At 40.1% G+C, this 22,690-nt stretch overlaps 1 pseudogene; it reads right to left on the bottom strand.

Annotated features, from left to right (window-relative positions):
• Positions 1-7,809: 7,809 nt before the first annotated feature.
• Positions 7,810-9,401, bottom strand: LOC142854836 (aspartyl aminopeptidase pseudogene; annotated as a pseudogene).
• Positions 9,402-22,690: the final 13,289 nt, after the last annotated feature.

Genomic DNA, 22,690 nt, shown 5'->3' with positions numbered 1-22,690 from the left:
GATGAGTTATGGGCTGTTAGATGAAGTAAACCTTTCCCTCCTCAAAGTACTGTTGGTAAGAATGTCTTATCACCAACTAGGATAGCAGCCAAGCCTCTGAGATGATAGCACCTAGATGTAGTGAGAGATACAGCTCAAGAGATATCGTGGAATCATATGAGAACAGATCTTGAAAGCAATGTTGGCTTAAATATTAAGGCTTTGATTTTAAGAAATATCCCAGAATATCAGAGATTAAATCAGGGTTGAGATTTCCTTTCTCTCTTTGAGACTCCTTTGTTTTCTTTTTCTACTGAATTCTAAGAACAGGTTATAATGGAACATTGGGACCAAGAGGTAAAAAAAAAAAAATGTTCTGATCAAATTGTCTAGTCTAAGTGTCTAGTTTACTTAGGGCTACCTTGTTTGTGTCTCACTAGAAATGGGATTTTTTTCAACCTTTCTTTCTTCATGCTCCTAGATATGGAGATCAAAGGCTCCTCTTCCACATAGGTTACTACTTTGGCTACATTCTCACTACATTCTCTGACTCTGATCACCTGGGCAGTTGTTTGATTTTCATGCCAGATCACATTACTGAACACTGGCATGACCTCTTAAAACATCAGATACTGACAGTTAAGAAGAATTTATGAGTAGCTGAGTCATAGACAAAGTGGTGGAAAGGTGGATAACTCACACTGTGCTATGGTCTGCTTTTAAAAGAAACATCAATCTCTTGGTTGTTAAATGCCTTAATTATTAACAACACTAGAAAGCATCTAGCCGTGCTTTTGACCTAGTTTTACCCATTGAGCTTCCTTCTGCTCTACACCCTTCCTCAGTCTTGTTTTCCCTTTGATTTCATGGGAAGAATTGCTTCCCCTATTTCCTCTCCTCACGTCCAAGTCAACAGAGAGTTTTCACAAAAGATGCTGATGTTAAACCCACCAATGCAAGAAGGAAGACCACAGCCATGAACTGAGGCCAAGTTAAAGCAAGCTTTATTCTGGTTTCACCAGAACAGGCTGGTGATTGTACCATAGTGCCACAACTGTGCCCTATTCTTACATAAAAGTTCATATCCTTTCAAGCATGCTAATAGTCATCACAGCTATGTCAATGGGAGGTACCCAAGTAATGGTTCTTACCTTTACAAATCCTCTGCTCTCTCTGCTTGGGTATCTGGAAAGGTAGTCACAAGAGAGTGTGCCTGGGCCAAATTTTTATAGCTCAACAAAAACTTCAAATTTATAATGTTTGTCCTGGCCTCCTTCTCTGAGTGGCTACAACACCTTCCTTCCCTAAGAGTTTTCTTAGCCAAGCGTTTTACTTTTGTTTTTGTTTTTTTGTCCTATACAGTCAGTTCATTAGTGACAACCTCTGAAATTTCTCTCTCTCTCTCTCTCTCTCTCTCTCTCTCTCTCTCTCTCTCTCTCTCTCTCTCTCTCGGTCTATCATGAACCTGAGAGTCAAAGTCTGTGTGAATAATAATACGTGTGCTTCCACATGTAGAGCTTCTTCTTGGAAACCCTGGGGGAAAATGTTGACCTGAATAATCAGAGTTTTAAAATATTATGGCATTTAATTCATTGATAACTTCCGTGTTTTGATGTGGGAACCTCACGGACAAGACGGAGAGGAGACTAGTGTCATTCTGTCTCGTTCTTGCCCTACTGCTCCAAAGAGAACTTCTCTGTGGTGTCTCTGAAGAATTGTTTTACCCATCTTCCTTCAAACCAGGAATGGACTTTTCATGGGAAATGAAATTGATTGAGGAAAGGTACATTTCCTCGTCTGAAAAAGTATGGTTAAGGCTGGTGAGGATCTCTGGATTGGTTTTAACAATATTGTACTACGCTGAAAACTTATGGGAAGAAAGAGCAGATAAATCAAACCCTGTATTTCATAGAATAATTTAAACTGTGAAATGCCATAGCACTAGCAAGTTCACTGCCTTACTAAGTAAAAAAATGTGATATATACTCTACTTATATTTGGTCTCCTGGTTTCTGTTGCATGTACATTCTCTGATGCAAAGTGGACAGAAGTATATACTAGAGATTCCTTGTTCTTATTTTCAAAATTTGAATCTTCTATTTGTATATAATTCTCTGTGACTATTAGTAGACATAAGTGTAGTTAAAATTGAATGCACATATTTATACACATATACTATATATATATATATACTTTGATACAGCTATGTACATATATATGCATATGCACATATATGCACAACAATTTGAGTTTGCAAACCAGAGCATAATAGAACCTTCATAGGCCTGCAACCTCCCCCTTGTGCCATCCTTTCATGATGTCTTGTAAACTTTCAAAGCAGAGGAAATTGTATACATATCAATACAGAATAAATAATCTGCAAAGGTTTTATAAATAAGCCGGGCGGTGGTGGCGCACGCCTTTAATCCCAGCACTCGGGAGGCAGAGGTAAGTGAATCTCTGTGAGTTCGAGACCAGCCTGGTCTACAAGAGCTAGTTCCAGGACAACCTCTAAAGCTACAGAGAAACCCTGTCTCGAAAAACCAAAAAAAAAAAAAAAGGTTTTATAAATAGCTGTACACCACAGCCATCAAAAGGTGCTTCTATAATAATAATAAACTCAGGAAGAGCCACTGATTCCTAAATGGTCCAACACACCAACACACATATACACACACAGACACACACACATAGATACAGACATACACACAGACACATACACACACACACAATTATTCACCTCGCCGTGTCAATCATGCTTCAGTTTATGACCCGTGGGCTTCTTGAGGTCAGTATGTTGTTGGTCTTTGTGTCTAAGAAGACGATGCAGTTCCCGGGTCAGAGTTATGTGTAGCAAAGACACATGCCTGTCTCACAGTGTGTCCCGTGACTGTGAAATGAAAGACGCCAGGTCACTTTGTGTAGCAAAGAGCAGGAAGCTCTATTTTAGGGGTTCCAATAATGTGCTATTTCTCTTCTTCAAATTCAGTTTGATAACTGTTGCATTATCAAATTAAATATAATGCTCTTCATTTATTCGATAAATTATAACAGTTTTTCATAGTGTTTAAAATTGTAGGTGCTTCATTGACATAAGATGTTTGAATGATTAGGATCTTAGACCTGTCAAACAATTAATATTAAAATCATTGAAAATTTTTTTATTATTTTAATATGTTTCAAATTAGAAATTAAAGAGAAAACGTGGATATGAAGAAGTAATGAGATTAAAACAATCTTGTAATCAAAATCGCAGCTTCTTTATTCTGCCTTCTATATTAAGTAATGGAGAAAATGTGAAGATAATTATAAGAACAAGAGGTTTAATAGATTCTAAAATCACAGGGTTGAAAATTGCCTCCCAAGATCCCCCCTTGTGAGCAGTTTGAATGAAATATGGCTCAGATTTGCTGTTGAATAAAGAAGATACAAAATAACCAGGTTTCTGGCTAGTTGGGAGAAGAGTCTGGGCAAGACCGTCAGTAATGGATACCATCAGATAACCATTTTTAATGTGCTTTGAAAATCCTCATTGCATTCATTTAAAAATTTGTTGTAATAGCACAAAAGCATTTGACAAGAGAGCAATTTTGTGTCAGGTTAGAGACACTGTTAGTTTTTGTCTAAGGAAACAGTGTTCTGTGGTGTGTTGTTATACATACTAGAAGCTTCCATTTGGTGAGCAAGTGTTTAGAAAAGAAACAGACAAGTATTTTTTGAACATCTTTGAAGTGATTACAAGGAGTTTCTGAAATTTCAGCAAAGGTGGTTGTGGGATTGCCCTCTGTATGCTGTGAATATGTTTTATTACCATTGGTTAAAAAAGAAGCTGCTTTGGCCTATGGTAGATCAGAATATAGCAAGGTAGGAAAACTAAACTAAATCCAGGGAGAAAGGAAGGCAGAGCCAGGCAGACACTATGTAGCCACCCAAGAAGCATGATGTGTGAGGTAACAAACCACAAGCCTTATGGTGAAATATAAACTAAGAGAAAAGGGTGAATTTAAGATGGAATAGCTAGCTAGGAAAATGCCTGAGCCGTTGACCAAACAGTTTTGTAATTAATAATAAAGTTTTACGTGATTATTCGGGTCTGGGTGGCTAGGAAACAAAGACCCAGTCTCCATTTGTAGTGGAGTTTCTCCTATTGCTTTTTCTGGTCCTGTGCAATGGAAAGAAAGAAAGAAATACATACATTTTAGAAGACTACAAGAATATTTGTCTCTGTTTTCCACAAATGTGAAAGCAGAGTTATCCTAATAATTGACCCAGTAGAATTTATGGTTAGTCAGAAAAACATTGGGGGCAGACTTGACACAAATATCAGATGTAGACAAAACTCCAGAGAAGATTTAAACTCAGGCTTGATCAATTTAGAAGGGCAACTCTTAGTCAGGTTCTGCATATATCATTAAAAATGGAATATATAAAATAATCAAGATTTACTGAGAAAAATAAACGTATTTATGTGTAAATAAAGCTTTTTTTAGATTTATATGCTTAATAGGTGCTTTGAGTTATTTAGACATTTGAGTTATGATTTTTATTTAAAATATTAATTCATGTTAATTTTTATATCATCTATAATGTATCTCTGTGCATGTGTGTAAGCGAATGCACATGAACTTGCACATACCACACACATATAAGACTTTATATGATGTGTTCTGAGGCCATGGTAATTATGGTTACTTGTGTGAAAACTCAACTAATGAGATCATATATGAGAGAGACTATTTCTTCACCATCAGACCCTGGTGTGGGTATTTAGGAGAGAGGAATCTTGCAGGCAGCAAAGCTGGAAGGGTAGAACAATATACAAGCCCTTCCACTTCAGACTTGAAGTCAAGAGGTTTGGAGTTTGTCCTGCTGGGTTTCACTCTTGCTTTCGTCCAATGGTACTGTGAGTTCTGTGCCACTGCATGTCATAAGGCTGTATGTAATTTGCTCTTGATTTTACAGCAGTTATGATTAAGAGATTAACTAAGTCTCAGAAAAGATGTATTCTGAGCTTTAAAAGGCTATTGAGACTGTAAAAGACCATGGGGACTTTTGAAGGTGAACTAAATGTGTTAAACATTAGGCTATGACCATGAGCCTATGGAGACTGGGAAGTAGGATGTGGCAGCTTGAATGAGAATGGCTCCTGTGGGTTCATAGGTTTGAATTCTTGGTTTCCATTTGATGCTTTTATGGAAGGTAGGGCCTTGCTGGAAAATGTATTTTCCTGAGGTCAAGTTTTGAAATTTGAAGACTTGTGCTATTTTGAGTCAAGATGTGACTACTTAGTTGTTCATGATTTCATGCCTTTGCTTTGCCTTCATGGAATTCTACCCACTGAAACGGTAAGCTCAGTAAAATTCAGCTTATTTTCTTAAGTTTGGGCAATGCATTAGATCTTGTCTGCAATAAAAAGTAAGCTTCCGGAAGACAAGAACTACACACACTTTCATTCAACTCCATACTGTACACAACAGCTGGTAAGAGCCTCACATACAAATCAATGGCTGGACTAAATCAACACAACAGCTGAATTTACATGATGGGAAGGACAGAGAATGCAAATGATAATTTGCTTAATTTTTCTATTATCTCAGGAAATAGAACTGTAGCCACTTTATAAACTGCAGAGCAATTTAAATGTCATTATTGCTCTTTTAGTGAAAATAATGAAAGTAAGTATCTACTATATGCCACTCATTAGTCTCCAAATAAGGGAGATGATGATGATGAATGAGCCACACCACATGGAACTGAAATCACTACATGGGATTTCACCCTAGAGACTGCCCACAAATACGACCAGCTATGGTGTAAAGCCTTGGAATTTTCACATTGCAAAGCTATTGCTAATATCTTGACTTTGACATATCCCTCAGAAGGCATTGGCACGGCCATAGCAATGATGATGACTATAAACCAGCCCTTAAATAGAGCTTACTCTGTGACAAATATTCTAATAAGAGTTTAACATACATTAATCCAATATACTTTCTGTCTAGTTAAAGAAGTAATAACTGTCTATTATAGAAAACTTAAAATTATAAAAATTTCTGAGTGTTAATGACTCTTCCATTTTAACACATGTGGAATTATTTTGTTATATGATGATGGAACTAACTTCTCAACCTATCACTCTCAGAAGTTTCATATTGGTAAGACAGAATGTATTCACATATTGTGTTAGCTACGTGTTGCAATAAAATCCCTGATAATAGCAGTTCAGAAAGGACGTGTTCATTTCAGCTCACAGCTCAGGGGTACAAATCATTGTGGGAAGGCAATCCTGGAGTCAGAAGCTAAGGCAGTTGATAAGATGGCATCCACAGTCAGGAAGCCCAGTAACCAGTGTTGAGAAACCACATATTTTTTGTTGTTGTTTTGTCCAGGATTTCAGCTAATAGGATGCTGCCTTTTCTCAGCTCTAGTAACTTAATCTAGAAAAGCTTTTCTGAAAATTATTCAGAGTCTACTCTAATCTAGACGAGCCTCAAGGGCATGCCCAGGGGTTCTATATCTTGTCACATTCATAATTAATATCACACATTTGTTTATGTGATGAGTGTGGTTGGTCTTGTACTTTTCACATTTTGTGAATTTTGCTTTGTTTCCTACCTTGGTATTTTCTTTCGTTGTCTCTATAGATAAGATACATTTTTGTAAGCTTCTTTATTTTTTTGAAGTAATTTCATTTTAATGGTGGCTTTGATTTATTTTCATGTTTAGGTTTATGTAGTTAATTTGTTTTTATTCAATCAGTGATGATTAACATAAAAGGATAATGTTCATACTTTTTGATATTTAGAAGACTATTTTAGGATTGGCCAATGACAACTTGTATCTTAATCTTGGTTAAATAATTATATCTATAATTTCAAGATGTCATTCTCTTTTTACTCAATGAAGCTTTACATAACTATTTTTGAGGTTATCATTGAAATTCATAACCATTATGACAAAATTAATTCTCACCTTGATCTGTGAGCATATTTCATTACTTAAGGCTCATATCAGTATATTAGCAATAGTAATAACTGAGACAGATATCTACTGAGAGTGCCCTTATATACCAAATATAATGCTACATAGCATTGTTATAAAAATCATTGTATATTTCCATCTTTATTTTTCATAAACAAAAACCTGAAATTCAAATATAATTAGTAATTTGCTCAGGTAAGTCATTAAACCAGTTAAGTACCAGCTGGCTAAACCCAGCCAGCCATTTTGGTTTAAGAAAGCCTGAACTCTTAAACCAGATCTGTCATCATATAAATATTTTATTTATCTACCTGTTTTAATGACACATTTCAATTTTTACACACAGTTACAAAACATGTAAGATAAGTCACTGTCCTTATTACCTAAACTAGGTTGTTAATGGAAGTCAAAGAAAGCAGGATGCTCAGATGTAGTCAATATTATGATAGGAGAACTGTTAAATGCTATGCTGTCTCTAACTTGCTCATCCTTGGGAAATCAAGGTAGGCTTTGCGGAGAGAGGAAGTGTTCTGGTAAACACATCAAAGGTGGTGAGATTGGTAGCTAGGAAGTGGAAAGAGATAAATGCAACCAGAGATATAGATTGTTTGTCATTTTTATAATAAAAAAGGAAAATTAATGTTTGAGGTAAAAGGTAGGCTGAGAGATGAGAATGACTATAAATTAGGGGTTAATCGATACTTAGATATGCCCTAAAGTCTTACTTCTAATGACAAATTTAATTGTATAAATTTGCAGAGGTGCTGTGCATTTTTATGTTTATTTTTGTCCATCAGTTTGAACACATGATTTTTTTTTGTTTTGTTTTTTGGTTTTTTTTGGGGGTGAAAATCCACTTTAATAATAATCCAGCTTCAGCTAAACTGAGACCTCCCCTTCGGTCCCAGGGGTGAGAGAAGGCAGACCTCGCCAAGAGAGCTCAATCCACTAAGAGGTTGCGGCTGACAGAGGGGAACAGCTCAAAGAAACCCTTGAAAAGGGTGAGGCTCTACAGAACTCCAGTGGTACAGGCTGTCTCCCGAATAGAGTGCATGGCCAGTTGGGGGCTACCTAAGTCCAGCACCCGAAGCCCCAGTCGAGAAGCCAAGATAGGTCCAATGGTGGTACCACAAGGGGAGTCGTTCCGGACCATGAGGTCCTGCAGGGGCACCCCAACTTGGCTGGCCACCTCTCGAATCAGAGCCTCTGACACTGCATTAGAGGCATAGCGCTGCTTGCTGTTCACCTTGATCACAGGACCCTTATGGAATAAGGGCCGGTGGTTTTCTTCATGCTTGTCCGCATAGTTTGGGTGCACAGCATGGGCCATGTCTGCACTGATCATGAAGGACTTAGGTATGGCTTCCTCGAAGGCGGTCAGACGCTGAGGTGTGGCTGAGATGCGCCGCAGTACCAGCTCCGTCAGCAGAGACTGTGCTCCTTGAGCACTTTCTGACCCCACCTCTTCATTGTCGTAGAGTGTGATCATGCGCACATGTGGCTCCCTGGCCAGGGAGGAAGGGGATGCACAGGAATCAATCAAAGCCTGCAGGGCGCAGAAGCAGCTATGCAGGTTGTCCAGTCGAGGAGCAAAGATGAACTCTTCATAGGCTCCACCCAGGACTGCAGGCTGAGTGTCTGCCAGGCACAGCTCCATCTCCACGATGTTTTCAGGACTCAGTCCCAGGTGGGTACAGAGCAGGGACATGAGGACTGAGTGGTGCCGTTCATCGCTGACAGGTCCTGGCTCAGGAGTCCCTTTCTCCAGCTCCTCCTGAACCGCTGTGGCGAGAATAGGCACTAGGTGCGTCTCTGTGTTGGGCCCAAAGTTCTCATTGATATTTCTCTGCAGGTGGATGGCCAGATGCGGGATGCGCAGAATGGGCCGCTCCACATGTACAAGCCTCTGCTCCAGGCGACCTGAGGTAGGGCACTTGATAATGACTCGTCCAGCCAAGGTCAGGTCCCGGTCAAACCACGTGCTCCAGATCCCACCACCGTAGGTCTCCACACCAACCTGGTGGAAGCCCACCTGGCTTCGTCTAGATTTGCGTTTCACCCGGAGGCAGGGACTGTCCGTATGCGCCCCAATGAGGCTGAAGCCATTGCCAGGAACATACTGACCCCCCACAGCAAAAGCAATGATGGAGGAGGAGTTTCTGGTTAAGAAGTACTTGTTTTCTGGTAAGATTTCCCAGCCCTCTGTTTCCTTGAGTTCACGGAAGCCAGCCTGAAGGAGCCGGCTGCGGCACTCAGCCACGACGTGGAAAGGAGACGGACTCCGGTTCACGAACTTGAGAAGCTCCCTGGCTGTGGCCTGGATTGCCTCTTTCCGGGCCCTGCCGTTCATGGCGACCTGCATCGCCCCACCACCTTCTTCTCGAGGGGTCGGCCTTCGGCCCGCCCCTGCCTCTCCGCTCCTCCCTTCTCGATCAGGCCTCGCCCTCCGAACACATGATTTTTTAAAACAGTCTCATTGGACACTGGAAATTTGCTGCTGGGCTTCTGTGAAATTTATAAAGAAAACTTAACTTCTCAAATTATTTGCTATGTTGGGAAGGCAATTTCAAGATGGCAGCTCTGAATTATATTTTTTGAGCAACTGGAAAAGTGGGAAGCTTGGTTGGGTTTGAGTTGTCAAGTTACGAGAATGTTCCTATTGGTTCTTGAGGGCTAGTCTCTGAAAAAGCCATTGAAATAAAAATGTACATTTTATGATGAGATAGAAACCCTACAACCAGAACAAAAAACATCTATTAACCAAAAATAATGGTTGAGTACAATTTACATGACTACTAAAATATTATTCTGGTTTTCATTAAGTTGAAAAGTGAAATGGATATCTTGTAAAGAGGTAAATGGAGCTGAGCCCAGTTACATTGGTTTAGAAGAAGCACCCGTCCCTCTTTTTCGTTTTCTACCATCAAAATTGGAAAACTGAATCTAAAAATCTATGATACTAAACATTTTAGCTAAGAGTGCATGTACCACAAATATTACTAGGAGAAAATGATCAATATAGTCCAAATAGAACTTATGGTGTATAAACATTATATAAACACAATGATTTAACAAAGGTAGAAATGGCAGATCCTTAACAGTTTTCGAGACTCAAAGGCAATAAAGGTAATGGGTAGAGTGGCATCTCTCACTTTCAGATATAGAAATATAATTTAGCTTTTAACCAAGTTTATAGATGCAAGCCATGAAAGCTTTACCAGAGAAATGATGTAAACAGTGAGGAAATGTATATCATATCATAATGAAAACCATAGGCAGCTTGTATCATATCTATATTATACCCTATCAAAACCTAAACCCAAAGTCTCCTTATTCTTCAGGAAACAATGAGAGCATTTTTGTTGGGAGGATGGAAATGGAAGTGCACAATTACACTCATATCTAAAGGAGTTTAAAAACGGAGGCATTAGATGAAATATTTTTCCGGGAGATAGATAGCATAAGAATTTGTGGAAGATTTACAACTTTTTTCTTAGAATATTAATACGTGCCCTTGGGGAGGGGTGCTTTAAATAAAATAAAATTTGTTTTACTGAGAGTGCACCAGGCACGAGAAAGTCACTAAATCAAAAGTGGGGAGGTGATTAAGATCATAGGCTCCGGGTTTAAGCACCCTGGGGTCCAGGCTCTGCCATTTGCCAGTGAGCACTTTGCCTTCCCATTTCAGGCTGCTCGTGTGCTGAGACAGAAGTGAAGAAAGTAGATGGTTTGGATGGTTGCCAAGCTGAGAACCGGTGTGTGTATTTGTGTGTGTGTGGGGGGGGGGTGCAGCTGTGGCTTCAATGGCTCCTGTAGATTTTACTAGAAAAGATTAGACAAAGAAGACACCAACAGTGGCTATGTAATGACGATGATGGCATGGGGGAAAAACCTCTATTAAGTAAAGATCTAATCTTCTCTTTTCTTAAAATGGTTGTTTAATACTATTCTTTAGTTGGAAGCAACTATGAACTAGAAGTTGTTGGCCTGGGAGAACAGTAAAGGAGCTACATGGGGACTGACCAGGAACCCTGGGAAAAAATGAGCCATAGGCTGCTGTAAGAGAATTCACCTCAAGGAACTGAGTCTTGGGTTGTTACATCTGAGATGTCTCCTTTCTTCCCTCCTGCTCTCTGAAGGACAGTGGCTGTTTAGCTCGCTCTAAATCCTCCTTCTCCCAGACCAGTTTCTCTAAACAACTTTCCCAGCATTCTTCTCTGCTTTTCTTCTAACCCTGCTGTCTGCTGGTTTACAGTTATAGGGATGCTCCCAATCTCCAAGTGGAGGAACATCTTTCTGTTCCCTTCCAAGAACCTCCCTTTCTTCACTCTTCACTCCCTCCCTCATAAACTTATCAGGTCTTTTTAATGGGTGTTAGACCTGAAAGCCTCCTTAGTTACAGCCTTGATTTGTCCCTGTAACTCCAGATCCCTACATCCTGAGATCCATATTCCAACTGTGTGATTATATCCCAGGATGTTCATTTCCAAATTGTGTAATTAGCATCTCATTCTCACACAGGAAAGTCAGTTCCACCTTAAACATATCCCCTCCCCACCTTCTCTTCTAGAATTATTGAATTCCAAATTCACTATTCATTCACTGAAGTCCCAAAACCAAGATTCATTCTTGTTTGGAGTTTCATTTTCTCATGATGTACAATATTGACCAAAAAACAGTTTTTATTAACTCTGTGTCCAAGTAGAACCACCACTGCTTTAATCAGTTCTACGTCAGCTCCCACCCAAGAGGTGTGGCCCAGGCCATCATCTCTTCTATTTGGGATATATTTCCCACAGTACTTGAATGGGTTCCTGTCTGTCATGTTTCCCATTGCCATCTACTCTCAAGCAGCAGCTTGCAATTGTGTATCTCAGGCTGGCCTTCCCCTTGATGTTCTCCATGCCCTCTCCTGCTTCCAATGGCTGGGGTTACAGGAATGTACCATAGCACTTGGATCTAAGCATCTTTTAAAAGATAAGTTGTAGTTTCGGGGAATGGGAGAGTACGTACCTGAATATAAAGCTTGTTGGTTCAAAGTGAGTGCTTAATATGTACACAAAAGAACTTGAGTTTAGGTCCAAGCAGCACATAAGAAGCCACACTTTGTCAAGGCATATCATTCTGGCCTTCTCTGGTATCCATGCCATTGACACCCATGTCATCACATGTTGCTTACACACTTCTGTGTGCATGTGGTATTTATCTGTGTGCATGTATATTATTTGACATGTGTGGTATGCATGTCAGGAACTGCTACATGCCTACTTGCGGGATTCTTTTTTCCAAATTTGCGCACAATGGAAAATAGATACATCTTTCCTGGGAGAGATTGTAAAGACTGAAAGAAGTGAGGATCCCAAGAGCAAGCTCTCACTAATGGTAGATGGGAAGTGAGTAACCAAGAGCCAAGTTAGTGATAAGCTTATAAATGGCTTTTAAGAAACAGCATAGGGCTCATTCCATCTACCCTCTGTCCTGTAGATTGGAGAATTAGTTTGGTTATAAAATAAGACAAATCTGAATTTAGCTTTTGTATTTGCTAGTAGTCTGGTGTGAATGCATTTACATATACTTTTTCCGTTTTATTCTTCAGGAGGCTCTATGATGCTATGAAGGTTTTGGGGAGTGTGTGGCAAATCTCCCCCAAGAGTTCACAAAAGCAATTAGTCAATATATTTCTGGGGCCTCTCATTCCTTAAACCACAGAGAAGAGATCCCATGGTTTCTCAGGGTCTTGACTCTTCAATGCCTGTCATGGAGAATGCGAGATAATTCTAAAATTCTGCTCCCCCGCCCCGCCCTTTGAATACACAGTTAGACACTATTTCCCAGACTACCTTTCATTCAGTATGATCAAATGATTATCATCTCTTTAATGATGCCTGACCTTGAAGGATGATCAGACCAGCTGAACATCTAAAGTCTTCTTTTCAATGTTCACTGAAGGATCGGGTCTATGCTGCTGCAAAATAGTATATTCCATTTTAATGAATTCAGCTTACGCTGGTCTTCAAATCCTTGTGCCTAAAGCCTTAACATGCTGTTTACCCCTTTAGATACTGTTAGCGAAGACAGTTCAATAACAGGGTTAAAACAGTCCACATTATCTGCTTATCTTGTCTTCACATCCCAGCCAGACACCTCCCCATATTATAGTCATCCCATGCTTGCCTAAAAAGTACAAACCAAGCTGGAGTTGGTGGGGGGGTAGCTTGTGATTCTGATTCTATCAGGCAGGAGCAAGTGAGAGGAAGTGTTAGGCGAATTATTGATTCTCAAGGTCATGTGCAGTATTAGATTGTGCATGCATTTTCCATCTTTAAAAACGTGGTGTGACTGAACATGCGCCATTGTACCCCTACTTCCTTTCAGGCTGTCATATCTCCGTGCCTCCCAGTATTATTAACGAGAGCCTTAGCATCCTTTTAAGATCTGACAACTTTATCTTACTTACTCACTTTCCTTTTCTTTCTAATTAAGCATTTGGGATCTATGTGATCTGAGGAATATTTTTCCCTCTAATATTCTAACTTTTATTTTGTCAGCATATCTCTCATAGCTCTTGAAGTCCTTTGTTTAATTTATTAATGTTCTTACCGATGCTTTGAAGATTTCCTTAACACGCTGTTTACCCCTTTAGATACTATTAGTGAAGACAGTTCAATAACGAAGTTAAACTGATCCCCCATTATCTGATTATCCAGTCTTCACATCCCAAACAGATACCTCCCATATTACAGTCATCCCATATTTCCTGTATTCAAATATTTAAGATCTACATATTCATCCAATTTAAATTAATTTAGCTATCAAGATTTCGCAAGTTGCTGCACCCAGCACTTTATTGTTTGCACTATCGGGACTCAAGATCAAATCATCATCGAACAATCTAGCCTTTGGCCAATGTCATCTTTGTGATTTCAGCCAAAAGTTTCCAGTTTGTATAATCTGTTTTATTTTTGTGAATCTAGGCTGTTTTCTCAAAGTTGGATCCTCTCCTAGGAAAAGTCCAGATAAATTTTCTTCTATATGAGACTAAGAATGTAATATCGAGATGGCCAGGAATATATCAGGAACAACCTGAGCCAAGAGAGGTAGTGTAAGTCAAATAATATTAATCAATCAATCACCAAGTTTTATTGAAACAACTCTGTTCTCAGCAGTCTTTAGTGTAAAGAGACGTACAGGCACTTAAAACAGGCGTCCACAGTGAGATTCTTCGGGTTACAAGGCACAGAAGCACAGCTCAGGCTAGTTAAAGCACCAGAAGAGAATTTATTGGCAGGCTCTGGGTTAGCTCACAGAACGGAAGGAAATGATATTGCAAACATAGACATCAAGAGTGGGATAGCATCTTAAGGCACGGTACACTGAAGTAACATTTTTCCTTTTTTCTGCCTCTTTAGGTGTCAGTTTTATTCATTATCCATTTTCTTATTTGGAAAGGAGTCACAAGGTTGTGGATACATGGAGGCTTGCAAAAGGCTGAGACCAGGGGTAGAGAATGGCTTTGTCTCATTCTGAGGCTAAAACCCAGCAGGACTGATACAGTTCCAGAAGGAAGGCTGATAGGATCGAGACCAAGGAGGAGCTGGAATCTCAGTCTCACCAAGGGAAGGAAACAGAGACAACATTTGAACCCAAGGGTAGTGAGGCGGAATAATCACTCAAAGGAGTATCAGCCTTCCGGGTTTCATCAAAACTTTGATTCTTTGTATGGTAACCACTCAAATTTCGGAGGGCAAACTCTTTTACCTAAACTACCAACTAAAATGATAATCTAACAAAAAAGAAATCTCATGGAAACGTCCACTAAAAATGTTTGACTACAGAGATGGAGAAATGGCTCAGTTCCATCCCCAGCATCCCCATTTGAAAAGCTGAATATAATGGTGCTTGCTTGCAATCCCAGCACTGGAGAATAAAGGTCAGACAGATGCCGGGGCTCACTGACTAGCTGGCCTAGGCTCTTTAGTTAGTTCCAGTCCAAAAGGTTTGTAAGCTATTTAGCATAGAAGACCCTGTCTCAAAGAAATATTAAGGAAAGCTACCTCTGCAGAACAACTGATGTTATCTTCCTTGTTTTCATATGTTTGTGCTCATACACACATGTGCTCACACATGCGTGCATGCCTGCACACACAGGACACATACAGTGTTTGATCAAATGTCTAGGTGCTCAGTGTTTCTCACCAGAGATATGCCTATTGTCAACAGAGAAGTTCCTTCCTAATGACAGGAACCAAACAAACAGGAAGTCTTCTCTTCCTTCCCGTCTTCCACTTGGCTAATTCTAGAGAGAGACACTTGTTAGTCATCCTGTGGGCAAGCCACCATGATAGGCAGGGGTTAGTAACGAATGTAGTAATTGAGATCTGGCTACCCAGTTATTTCTTTGTGAGAAGGGATGGAGTAAATATTTTAACTAGCAACCTCGATTTCCAATAGAAACATATAGCTACAGTTGGCAAGAGGCCCTTCCTTCAAAGCATGAGGATGAGGCAATAAATTGAAGCCAACATAATAGCCACCACACGGATCAGGCTCTCAAAGAGTTTGCAAGCTATTTAGAGGAGCAAAGTCAACAGAGTGATTCATTTACAGCTTATAATGATGCACCCCACATTGAGACATTCCAAAAGTGCACAGTGGTGCATTGAATAGAACAGTCCAGAAAGCTGGTTATAATCAGGGAGTGTTTCATAACAGAACTATGACTCAAACTGGGCCTTGAAAGATTTAGACATAGGTAGAAATATTAGCTGAGCCTTTAGAGAGGAGAGCAATGAGGTCAGAATGAGCATTGCCATGAGATTGAGGGGAGTTTCCAGAGCAAACATAAAGGACCTAGTATTGTGCAGACACCATGGAGGCATGTGTGGAAACGCATGCACAAACATATTCCCAGAACATCTCCTAGGCAAACAGCTCCATAATTGCACTTTGAAAAGTCTTACTTATTTTTTTACTTTATTTTGTGTGCATTTGTGAGTGCCTAAATGTATGTACCATATACAATCCCAGTGGTCATGGAGACCAGAAGAGGGTTTCAGGTCTCCTGGCACTGGAAGTACAGGCAGTTTTGAGTAACATTGTGGGTTCTGGGAACAAAATACAGATCCTCTTCAAGAGCAGCAAGTGCTCTTGACTTCTGAGTCATCTCTCCAGTCCCACTACATCTTGAATCTACACACAAAATACATTTTCTATCTCCTTTGTTACCTGAAACTTAAGTGAGTCTTAAAAATTCACTTTCTATTTCACTGGGATGACTTTGTGTTTTATTTATTTTCCAGGCTTGGGATACCTCTGACTTAAACTGGGAATGGGTTTTGTATTCTCAATTTCTGTGTGTCTTGTCAATCAATATTCCTTTATTCTCAGTAAAACCTCCTGGTCTTTTGAGGTCATGAGCATCACTGGCTTTTATAGTGTGCTTCTCCTTGGATCATGGCCACTAGAAACATTGAAATAATCCTTCAATCCTTTCTCTTTTGCCTCCCAATTTAGGACTGTTTTGAGTTTATGTACAGCACTCATGAAAATATACAGAACTCATTACTTATTCCTGTGACAACTTCCTCTTTTTCTAATTGTGAGAAGCCATTTTCAGGGTCCTTGCTCTTTAAGCCCTGAGAAACATCCATCATTACAATCTTTATTTATTCTTCTGTTAGCTCCTCTCTTACATAGCTCAGTACACCTGTCTAAGGATGCTTCTGGCCAATGGTGGCTGAGCCCTCCTGCATCAACTGATAATCAACAGCACTCCAGACGTGGCCACAAGTCAATCTGATCTAGACAATTCTTCAACTGAGGCTTTCCTCTCTGATAACTCTAGACTGCAGCCGGTTGACAAGTAAAGCTAACGAGGACAATTGCCTTTCCCCAGAACAACCATAATAACCTTCTAAATTGTTTCCTAGTGTTCATTTTATCCAATGACTCATCATCAAACTTACCTTTCATGTAGTAAATGAAGATGTTTGTCTAAAATCTATGTTGTTACCTCCTCATTTTCCATTTTAATATCTAGCAATGACTTTTTTTCCAATGCCTTTGTGTAGAATAACTTAATTTTCCTTAGCAGTAGATACCAAAACTTCCCTCAGTGATGACCATAGCTAGTTACAGAATAATCTCCCCACATTTATTTTTTATAAAATCTCTGATTGAACCTCAGCGAGCTGCAGGAATTTCTCCATGCCGCACAATTAATACTTGCCCAAACTGAAGTTCTATTTGTGTTGCCGTCCAATGCCTGCTGTTCCTCTGTGGTCTCTCCCAGTTAGGACCTATCTGCAGGGGAGGAACACTTCCAGCGGCTATGACAGCCTTGCCTGTTCCAAGGACGGTGAGAAGAAATAACATGTGCTGCTCCTACACAGAGGATTTAGGGACCCTCCTATGGTTGGTTGCTTTATAGCACTGTTCTGTTTACCACCTGGGTGACAAGCTCCCAAAGAGAAGCTGCGTATTCATTCAAGAGTGGAGAGTGTATGCAGAATCAGGCAATCTCCAGGCAACATTTAGCATGAGCAAGACGCTACCTTTTGCTGGGCAAGCCAGTTAGGCTTCAGGGCTGTTGATTGTGTTAGTGCAACCCAGTAACAAATGATGAAGCTAAAGGCTAAAGAACCTACAAATCTACTGAAACACCAATTATCCTGGAATCTGGGGCACTGTAAGGAATCTGAGTCACAGACAAGCTCTACATGGTCTTCATATGATAGTGATTTATATGAAACTCTTTCTGTTTTTATGGTTCTTTGACCAGATCCAAGAACCTTAAAAGGAGAATGAGGAATTGGTGGTAGAGAAGAGCTTTGCTTCTGGTTCAAATAGTCAGAAACCTGTCAACCCCTGTGCCATGGAGAGGAGAGGGGGAAGCGTTCCTGCTGGAAGTGGATCTAAGCCTATGACCATCGCACTAGGAAAGGGACATGGCATTTCCCAAAGACAAAGAAGATGCTGGCATCAAGATGAAGAGAAGAAAGGGCATTCTTAACAGCAATCCATTGAAATGACAGTGATTATTTATCAAGGGTAAGCCTGCTTTCTCCCTTCCCCTCATAGCAACACAAAACCACCTATTCCTCTCCGCCTTCCAGAGTAAGCATCTTTACCAGAACTGCTTTACTTGGTAGTGCTCGGCTTCCCCGTCCCCTCTGCTCAGATCAATAGGAAAAAGTAAAGATAATCTACATTAATTTGGTTGCAGTTGTTTTAACATCCCCTGAAACCTTGAAGTTCAGCAGTACTGGGCCAGCTTGAAGAAAACCTTCTGACAGGAAAGTGAGTTTCAAGAAAAAAAAAATAATAATGTTCCCCAGTTTGCTAGGCTTATAAGCCTAGGGCAAGTTTAATTAAACTCAATGGAGCATTTTAAAGTGAAGAAAAAATTAGGACAGCAAGAAAAACGTGTTGATTGTTTCCTAATTATGCTGTGGACTTTCTCCCTAACGCAACCCCTCCTTTCTCTCCCGAAAGAAAACAACCGGCACATTAAGTTTGTACATAGAAGACTATATCTCAATCACGCGTCCTGCACAGTGTTCCCCTTCCCTGCTGGGCTTCACTTTCAGAGGTGTTCCTGGGGTGTTGTTGTTGTTGTTGTTGTTTGTGGAGTTGTTTAAGCAAATAAAAAAGAAAAAGAAAATTTGAACAACACATTAGACTCCAAAAGTTGCTGGCCTTTTTTTAGGGAGAGAGAGAGAAGAGAGAGAGAGAGAGAGAGAGAGAGAGAGAGAGAGAGAGAGAGAGAGAGAGAGAGAATCCTTTTGATTATCCCCTCTTTCAACATGGACTCCATCTGTAAGTGATGGAGTCTATTGAGTGATCTGTGTTTTTAAAGACATGATTATTATATTCCATTTTCATTCATAGACAAGATGCATTAACAAAATGTAGTCTTCGCTGTAGAATAGCTTCACCACAATGCTGACGTAATTCTTCCCCCAAAGTGAAGGAATAGACAAGCAATTGTAACCCACCGATTTCACTGATGGTGGGTCTTCTAAATGCCTGGCACCAAAGGGGTAATTTTATTATAAGGCAATGGGTGATTCATATTGACACTTGAGAAATAAACTTACGGATATTGAGGAATGTTAAGCCCCTGATTGGGAGTCTGTGTTCTAGAGTGGGTATGTGAGCATTAAACCTACCTAAGATTTTAGAGCCATTCTGCAGAAGGCTCTATAAATGAAAGGAAAGAATGGCTACACATAAAATTCTCCAGTGAAAGTCCCTGTGGATCAAGTATAAAAATCAATATATCTCCAAGTGTCTCACCAAATTCTACTGAAATCAATGATAATTAATTACTGGATATACTTGTTGTATGCCGGCTACTGCTTTAAGTAGTTTGTCCCTATTACCTGATTTTTATCATCTCACCATTCCTGTAAGGCACAGGCAAGTTATGGAGTGAATTTGTTTATACAGCTTCACTTTGAATATAGAAGACGGCTAATTAAGTATGAACTAATAGAGGAGAGCCAGGGGTGCCCAACTTCTTCACCATCAAGAACAGCCCTGTTTCTTTTTGTCTACCTGAATTTCAGCACTTTGAATAGTTTAGAGGTATTGCATGAGACAAGGTGGGAAGAGGGAACTCGAAATCAATTTAATTTAACTTCATGTGTGCGTCAGTGCATCAGGGCATAGAATTTTGGAAGACTCTGAAAGACCCTATGTCGAGAACATATGCGCAGAGTAGAAAAGAGATAAAACTAGCCCCCCAACTTGAGGATTGCAGGAATAGTCATGCTAGAATCTGGGCGTTCAAGCCTACATGACTTCTCTCAACTGTGCTTTCACTCAGTGGCCACTGGCTAAAGTCGGGATTCGTAAGCACTTTTGTAAGAAGAGTTTGGAAAGCCCGCAGGGCACGCATCAGAATCCATGGTGTGTGTGCTGAATTAGAAGATCATCTGTTGACAATTCTGGAACGTGTTCTGCTAACTGGAGGTGCAGCTGCTCCCCCTACACCAACTTCCATATCTCATCTACTGGAGCAGTGGAGAATGGCTAAACTAGGCTCCCCAGGTCCTGCCAATGACCTCCTGGATAACTCACGTAGATACCATCAATGAGTATGGATCGTGGCCAAACAAGACAACACAATTAAAGTGTTTAACATGTAGATGGCAGTGCCCTGGAGTCAGTAAGAGAACCAGAGAAACCACAGAACTGTTGCACTCTGACTTAGGTATGAAATGCCCACTGAAGTTCATATTTTGTAGGCTTCATTCCAACCAATGGGAATTGCCAGTGTTGAGAAGTGAGTGGATTGTGAGGGCCTAACCTCTTCAGTGGATGGTTTCATAACTTGATCCCCTTTTATGGGAAAGAATTAGAAAGTGGGAAGTGAGGCCTCGTTGGAGGAAGTAGGTCACTGGAAGGATGTTCTGGAAGGTTGTATCTTGTTCCTGGCTCTTTCTCCTTTTGCCTGTCCTTTAGCTGCCATGAAGTGAACAGTTTTCTTCCACCACCCTTCCTTGCTTCATACAGACCTAAAGCAATGGAGTCAACTGAACATGGGCTGAAGCCAGAATATACTTTCCATCTTTAACTTGATTTGTTCATATACTTTTATCATAGCAATTAAATAGATCAAATAGCACAGGTTAAAAGGAAAGAGTAATCTCAAATCTTTTATAACAGACTCTTTCTGCGTGGCCAGTTTACAAACCTTCCCTGAACTTTGACATCCTCACCTGCCACATACAGATATCCGATTAAAAGCTGCCTACCTGCCCCCCCCCATTTTCAAATATAAAGTTATTTTGGCACTGAAGTGTATTATTTAATTTGGCTTTCACCAGATTGAGGGCTTAAATGAATAAACTCTGACAAGGAAAGGGTAACTTCTTCAGCTTGGATTTGAGTCCTGGAAAATCCTCTTTCCTTCTTCTCCCTACTTTTTCATTTTGCTCCTCAAATGATTCTGGTTTATTTACTGTTGTGGCTCCTCCTAGACCAAAGCACATTTTAAAAACTACACTTCTTCTTCCTTTTGCTAGAACATTATCCCCTTCCTGTAACTCTATTTCCATCTTTCAAAATCCCATCCACATTTCCAGCATAGTTAAATGCTACTTTCCTCTTTAGACCTCAGATTAGATTCGACCTTGGAACAGAATGCGCCCCTCACTCCTACCATCGTTTCCTATCACCCTCTCACAGCAAATGTAATTTGCGTTGCCCACCCAGCAAGGTTACCAACCCTGGTACTGCAATATTGGAGGCTAAATAGTCCTTTGTTGCAGGAGATTTTCCCTGGGCTATAGGGAAATGTCTAATAGGTTATTGAGAGAAAGGACATAGGCTTCAACACAAATGACAGGTTCCAACATGACTTACTAGAATCCTCAAGTGGGGATAATTTTATCTCTGTACTATTATGAACATGCTATCCTGATGAAATCTTCCAGAGTTTTCCAAATTTCTGGGTAGTGTGTTCATGTGCAAATGAAATCACATTACGTTAATTTTGAGTTCCTTGTTCCTACATACTCCCAAACCTTTCAAAGTGCTAGAGTTCAGGTAGGCAAAAAGAAAGAGGAATATTCCTGGTGTTGAAGAAGTTGGGAACCCCTATCTCTCATGGGCTTCCCATGGTTTCCTCTACTAGGCTACGTTTAATCAATGCCTTTGCTTCCTAGGTGCCAGTCACATTCACCAATCAGCAGTAACAACCAAAGTTTTCTCTGGACTTTGCAAAGCATCTTGTGGGTACAAAACTGCACTCTGGTTAGAACCATGTGTCTGTGCATCGATTTCAACTTCTCTCTCTCTCCCTCTGGGACTTAGGACAGTACCTGCTGTGATAAATATTTGCAGTGTGAATGAATTAATAAATCATTGTTGAATAATTATTTGCATACTGAATGAATTTCTGTCAAATCTTTACAGCTTTTCTATCTGTTCTATTAAGTTCTGAGCAAAAGGGAGAGGCAAACATTTGTGACAGTCAGCCTGAAAGAGGACATAGAAGGTTGATATTTACCTAAAGTTCCTCTCAAACTTGTACCCTGCCTGAACTTCATGCCAAAGAATAAGCAGCTTGAAGGTGTCCTGTGTTTTCTCTTTGTGTCCCCACTAACTTGTCTCTTTTAGTTGTTCATACAGTGAGGAAAGGTGGCCTCGTTACTAAGAGATAGATCTATATTTATGGTGCTGGCCAGGGCTGAAAACACCATGAGGAAGTAACCGCCATGGGAGGGGGGAAGGACAGAGAGTAAAAAACTGGAACTCAGAGATTCAAAAGAAAAGTCCACATTTAAGCCATAAATGCTGGGTATCTTGATGGAAACATGGATAGAACATATAGTACTATGTACTAAGTAGGACCTACAGGAAAACTAGAATTCTATTTTTTTCCCAGGAATATCTACAGTTATTATACTTGCTAAAGGAGATTTATTTATCTCTATAGGTTAGACCCCTAAGATATGATGAGGTATTAAAAAGGAAGCTTTGTCTTAGGATGGACAGACTTTCTGGTCCTAAAATAATGTGTTAGGCAATAGGGTAATCATTTGAGTAAGAGAGTAGCTGAGAAATGGGTGTGGGGTTGAGTCTCAATAAATCCCTCTCATGGCTCAGACCTAAGGGCCTATGTGACAGTGGTGTGGATACTCTCAGGATGGTTAAGTTCTCTGAGATGGAGATGAGTTCCAGGAACCTTCCAGCAACCAGGGCCAGGACCAGAGCCAAGAGA

The sequence above is a fragment of the Microtus pennsylvanicus genome, chromosome 7 (assembly GCF_037038515.1).
Source record: "Microtus pennsylvanicus isolate mMicPen1 chromosome 7, mMicPen1.hap1, whole genome shotgun sequence".
Classification (NCBI taxonomy): Eukaryota; Metazoa; Chordata; class Mammalia; order Rodentia; family Cricetidae; genus Microtus; species Microtus pennsylvanicus.
This window is presented reverse-complemented; position numbering and strand designations above follow the sequence as displayed.